This window comes from Sorex fumeus, unplaced genomic scaffold, assembly GCF_029834395.1.
Source record: "Sorex fumeus unplaced genomic scaffold, SorFum_2.1 ptg000014l, whole genome shotgun sequence".
Taxonomy (NCBI): Eukaryota; Metazoa; Chordata; class Mammalia; order Eulipotyphla; family Soricidae; genus Sorex; species Sorex fumeus.
In genome coordinates this window covers 36,377,607-36,384,106 of record NW_026606071.1, presented here as the reverse complement: position 1 = coordinate 36,384,106, position 6,500 = coordinate 36,377,607, and positions in this window count along the sequence as shown.

The following is a 6,500-nucleotide window of genomic DNA, read 5'->3' as shown; positions in this document are numbered from 1 at the left end:
CAGGTGGTGTATGTGGGCCGGGGAATTCACTCTCTTTCCTAAGATATTTATTTTTTTCCTGAGTGTTTGTTGATTCTTTATCATCTGGTGTAAAACTCTTAGCTTTCTTCCCCTGTGCTGTTGGTACACAAATATTTATTGCCTACTCTGATTGCTCTTAGATTTATAGAGCTCAGAGGAGAACGTGACATTTTCTAATGTTGTCCAAGTCACGGAGCATAGAGGGGCGGCCTCACATCCTTTGGTCTAAGATTCCAGACTTCTTTTAATGCAACCCAAAGAGCATGTGACTTTTTGTTTTGTTTTGTTTTTTGCTTTTTGGGTCACACCTGGCGATGCACAGGGGCTACTCATGGCTCTGCACTCAGGAGTTACTCCTGGCGGTGCTCAGGGGACCACATGGGATGCTGGAAATCGAACCTGGGTCGGCCGCGTGCAAGGCAGACGCCCTGCCCGCTGTGCTATCTCTCCAGCCCTGAGCATGTGACTTTTTGGTTTGGTTTTATTTTGGGGCCACGCCTGATGATGATCTGGAGTTACTCCTGGCTCTGCACTCAGGAATCATTCCTGGTGGACCATGTGGGATTCCGGGAATGCAACCCAGGTCAGTTGCATGCAAGGCAAGCGCCCTACCCACTGTACTACCTCTCCGGCGGCCCCCCCCCCCATGTGGCTTGGTGGGGGGAGGGTAGTCATATCCGATTGTTGACTACAAAGTTTCTGTTTACAACGTCTTAAAAAATTTCCCTGCTCCTAAAAAAAAAAAGCTCATCTGATTTTTAAAAAATGGCTTTGAAAGAGTAATTCAGGAATTCACTTCAAGAGAAATAAACAACTATTCCCTTGTTTATACAGTTTTGCGTTTCAATTCAGGCCAGCCCCCGTAGCTCTCTTGCTAAGAGAGCTCTCAAAGGAGCTTTCCCTGCCTTCTGCACTAGGTAAACCTTCAGTCTGAGTCTTCATTTAAGTTCGTGATAAGTATGTTGGACAAGCCAGGGCACAGGACAGAGCCCTTTGGCAAGCCAGGAAGTTGACATTGATCTATTCATCAACGCCCCGTGGCTTACTGGCGAGGAATCCACTCGTCTTTCTATCTTGCTATCTTGTCTCAAGCATTTCATTACAGATCCTTGCCAACCCCTCCTGACATCCGGATAATGTAGGGCTGGGGGATTCCCCAGCTGCCTAGTGTCAGAACTGTGTATTAGTGGGGTGCATGTGGCTTTGGGAGGGAGGCTTCGGGGCTCCCCGAAAGACTCCAGGCGGAAAACAGTGCTCAGTGCTGGGAGCCCTCAGAACACTCCTGCCTCATGCAGCTAAGTTCGAGACCATCCAACTCGGAGCTTGGCTACCTCCTGGGGAGACAGGGTGTGGTGAGCGAGCACTGAAGCCACCCCATGTTCAAGTCCACCATCTGCTCAGGGACGCACTTGGGAATCTCCCAGGGGGAATTCAGAGGCAGTCAGGTGAGAAGAGGGGGTTAGGGTGAAGCCAGCCTCTGGCCCTGCAGGCTCAGTGGGGTTGGAACAACCTCTTGTTCCAGGTGCAAGTGTCCCCTTTGGAAACTGAGGCAAGGGAGAGTAGGACCACCTGTAAACATCTTGGGGAGGAGCCTGCTGGGCACCTTTTTTTTTTTTTAACCCTTGAGCCTCAGAACCTCAGCTTTTAGACATCCTTGGAGAAGGCCCCGCATTTCCCCCTCCCCAGGAGGGCGTGGCTCTGTGCAATGAGATGCAAATGAGATGCAAAAAAGATGCAAATGTGGGTGGGTGGGCGGGTGGGTGGGTGGATGGCAGGAGGCTAGTGCTGAGAGTGACAGCTAGAAAAGTGCTGTGAAGGGGCCAGAGTGCAGACTGCATGGAGGAGGCCCCATTCAATTCCTGGTACCCCATGGACCCACTCGGGGTGCAACCCCTGAGCACTGAGCTGGGAGTTACGGATGAGCTGACTCAGAGTTTACTGATAGAGAAGTGCCCTGGAGTCCAGCCTCTGGAAGGGATGTCAAGGGACTTTGGCCTGGGAACCTCCTAAGTCATCTCTGGTGCAGGAGGGGCCTGACCTGAAGCGGAAGGGTAAGACCCACATGCATCGACCTTGACCCAGATTCTAGCTAGGGGGCTGGCTCCCTTCTGCTCTGATGGGTCCAATAGGATTCTGAGGTCCTGAGCGTGTGGCTCTGGTGTTGCCATCTCTGGTGGAGAGGAAGGATGGATAGGGGCTGGGGGGAACCCTTAACAGCTAACTGCCTCTGGTGACCCCTAATCTAGGAAGATTTTGTGGGGTGCAGTCTCTTCCCACCTGCTGCTTATCTCTTAGAGCACTTTACCTCCATGCTCCAAATACTTGGCCGTTGGGCCTCAAGAAAGTGGGGTCCCCAGGGCAGGCTGCCCTCCAAAGGGAGTGCCAGCACCCCACATTCCCCTTCGTATCTTCTGGAGACTCAACTTTGAGTTGGGTGAGATCTAGATTTAAAATCTGACTCCTGGGGCTGGAGTGATAGCACAGCGGGTAGGGCGTTTGCCTTGCACGTGGCCGACCCGGGTTCAATTCCCAACATCCCATATGGTCCCCTGAGCACCGCCAGGGGTAATTCCTGAGTGCAGAGCCAGGAGTAACCCCTGTGCATCGCCAGGTGTGACCCAAAAAGCCAAAAATAAATAAAAATAAATAAAATCTGATTCCTGATTTTAAATCTAGGGCCAGAGCACAGATAGTAGGGTGGGTGGGGCTGCCTGCCTTGCATACAGCTCACCCTGGTTTGATCCCGGGCATCTTTGTAGGGTCCCCCAAACTCCTCAGGGAATGTTCTCTGAGTACAGAGCTAGGAGAAAGCCCTGAGTATCATCGGGTGTGATAATTAAATTCTGACTCCTATATGAGCAGTCAGTGATTTGGGCTCCATTGTTTTGCTGCCAAGTGTGCCAAGTGCCTAAGACAAGGGTGCAAACCAAAGGGCTAATGGTGGGGGGGGAGAGAGAGAGAGAGAGAGGAGGGAGGGAGGGAAGAGAAGGGAAGGGAAGGAAAGGGAAGGAGGAAGAAAGAAAGGGAGGAAGGGAGGGAGGAAGAAAGGGAGGAAGGGAAGGAGGAAGGAAGGAAGGAATGAAGGGAGGGAGGGAAGGAGGGAGGGAAGGAGGGAGGGAGGGAGGAAGGAAGGAAGGAAGGAAGGAAGGAAGGAAGGAAGGAAGGAAGGAGCAGTGGGCCGTACTGGGGCTGACCCACTCCGAACCCCAGGGGGAAAGGGGGGGCGCTTGGCCGTCTTTCACGTGACTGCTCTTTGCCCTCTCTTGTCCCTCCCGGTGTCCCCTCTTGGTGTCCCCTAGCTGTGGTGGCTTTGTCTTGTCCCTCTACCCTGGGCCGGCCTCCCCCAGCGGGCACCTGGCTCTGCCAGGCACAGCTCCTTCTCAGACTCTGTCAATGGACGCTCTGTGCCGTCCCCACCCCCCAGTGCCATCGCCTTCCTCTCCTGGGTCTCCCTGACCCCGTCTTTGTCCCGCTCCGCCTCCCCTGGCTTGCTCGCCCTCCGCCCTACGTCTGCCTCACTAGTCCCAGCTCCCGTGAACAAGCCTCCATTGAGCGTCCTTCCTCCCAGACATGCACGGGGCCACTCCTTCTGGGCTCCTGTCCCCTGTCTCTCCCTCCGCTTCCTGCCCTCCCTTTCCCCAGCTCCATGGGCTCCAGAGCTGGTGCTGTTTCGTTTTATGAGAACACCCCCTCCCCGCTGGCCTACCCCTGAATGGACCGACCACAACTGGAACCAGATGTGCTGGGTCTGCACAGGGAGGGGGGAGAGGGGAGGGGATGGGACCTGGGCTCTCCTGAGGAAGTGAGGGGCGGGGTGGGCAATGGAGAACCAGAGGAGCCCTGAGCCCTCATTGGCCAGGAGGAGGAGGGGAGGGGAGCATTGAGAGGAACAGGCTTCTGCAGAAAGCCTGGTGTGTGTTTGTGTGTGTGTGTGTGTGTGTGTGTGTAGAAGTGTGTGGAATAGAGTAAATGCGTCTGTGTGAGAATGTGTGAGTGACTGTGTGCAAGTGTGTATGTTTGCACATGCGAGGGTATGTGTGTATGTGTGTGACTGTGTGCAAGAGTGTATGTTTGCATATGTGAGGGTGTGTAAGTGAGAAAGTGTGTGGCTGTGTGCAAGAGTGTGTGTTTGCATATGTGGGGGGTGCGCGTACGAGTGTGAGTGTGTAAGGGATACATGAGTGTGTGTGCACATGTGTGTGAGTGTATGAGTGTGTGCATGCGTGAGAATAAATATGTGAGTCTGTGTGTGGGGGGGTTTGGGGGTGTGTGTGTGACCTCCCCTTGACCCGTGAGCTCTTGGGGTGCTTTTTGCAGATTATCTGAGTGGAAGGCGGGGCTAGAAGAGGTGATGTTGAGGTGAGGAGTGTCACTCCCAAATGCTTCTTAGAGTAGCTGAAGGGGGGCATCTATCAACCCCCGTGATCTACTCCTGGGGTCTGTGTATATAAGTCTGAAGGTCCCTGTGTCTTACCGTAGTTAGTTTTTCTGCCTGCTCCTGTGGAGGTCTTTCGGTGGGGGAGGGGCTTGGGCCATATCCGGTGGTGCCCAGCGGTCACTCCTAGTTGTGCTCAGGGGACGCTATGAACAGATTTGGCAGAATGCAAGGCAGGCGCCAATCTGCTGTACTATCTCTCCACCCACCCCTTCCTGAGTTCTGACCATCAAAGTCGTCTTCATGAACAGTCTTCACAGTGGAGGGGTGGGCACAGGCTTTGCATCCACAAGGCTGCGAGTGTGTCCCAGGCAGTGTCTGACTGCCCCTGCCCATCCCCCCAGCACGACCAGGTATAGCTCGAGCCCTGGTGTCCCTAGAGCCGAACCATCTGGTCAGTCTAGCTAAGTGGCCCCAAGGGTGGCCCCTGGGTCCCCTGAGCAGTGCTTGGAAAACCCAACCCCCAAATATAAATGAATAAAGGTACCCCAGGGGCTGGGGTATAGCTCAGTGTACAAATTGTGTGTCACACAGATAGGAAGCCTGGATGTGATTCCTTGTATCCCCCAAGGTCCCCTTTGATATATTCTTTCACAAGTTTTCTACCCATCTGTCCATCCCTCCATCCCTCCCTCCTTCCATCCCTCCTTCCCTCCCTCTCTCCCTCCCTCCATCCCACCCTCCATCCCTCTATCCATTTAGCCTTTCATCCATCCATCCTCCATCCATCCGTCTATCCATGGTCTCGTCTCTCCATCACTCACTCATTTGCTCCGTCTCCTTTCATTGAGAATCTGCACTGTCAGCCCTGTGCTAGGCCCTGGACCAAGTAGGAAAGGGGAAGGAAAAGGCAAATCCATCTTCATCAGCCCGAGACACACGGAAGTGCACACGGCACATGTCCGTCATGCGTTATTGCCTGGGCAGCAGCCTTGGGTGTTGAGAGGAGGGGCAGTGCCAACTCTTCCCTTCCAAGTGGTGCCTTTGGAGAAGGCCCAGGGAGGGCGTGGCTTGAGTGGAGTCTGAAGGCAACACTGGTAGGAAGGGGACGGCGGTGACCTCATGGAATGACCTCCAGTGTCCAGACACATGGGCTGGGGCGGGGGGGGCGGGGTGAAGGAGGGGGAGGGTTGGTGGGGGGAGCCTGGGACTTCTGGTGAAAGTGGGTGTGTCTTGGAAAGAGGAGGGAGGGTGAAACTTGTGTTCTCTGGCAGGAAAAAGGGGGTTCCACTTTCATAGCAGATATTCCCTTCTAGAGCCTGGATGTCTGGCATGAAACCGAGGCTCCCCACCTTCCCGCCAGCCTTTCCACGGCCCAGCCACGACCCTGGCTGTCTTTATTTTAATTAATTATTATTCTTTTTTGTCATATAGCATTGGGAAAGACGAGTAAGGAGAGGCTGCTAAAATCTCAGTGCTGGGAACGAATGGAGACGTTACTGGTGCCTGCTCAAGTAACTCGATGAAAAACAGGATGACAGTGATTTTTTTTTTTTTTTTTGCTATTTTGGCCTCACCTGGCAGTGCTCAGGGCTTACTTCTGTTCTGTGCCCAGGGATCGCTCCTGACAGGGCTCAGGAGATCCTAGGGGATGCCTGGGATCTAGCCTGAGTTGGCTGCATGCCAGGCAAACTCCTACCTGCTCTGCTCTCCTCACTCTGCCACGCCCCCTCCTCCCAAGCCCTCTGCCCCCCCCACCCCAGGCCTGCTGCCTTTATTTTATTTTTTATTAATTTTTGTGGTCCCAGGGCCTCACGCCTGAGAGACGTGTTTCCACGTGTTACCATGCTGTTTCCATCCCCAGCCCCGACCAGGTTTACTTTTGATTGCATTTTATTTATTTATTTATTTTTTCCTTTTTGGGTCACACCCAGCAATGCTCAGGGGTTACTCCTGGTGCTTCTTTTTATATTTGATAGTTTTATTGATGGTTATTAATCATCAAAATAGATTTAAAGCAATTACATATGAAAAGTTAGTATATTCAATTTTCTTTTTTTTTTATTAGTGAGACATCATGAGGTACAGTTGCAGACTTACAAGT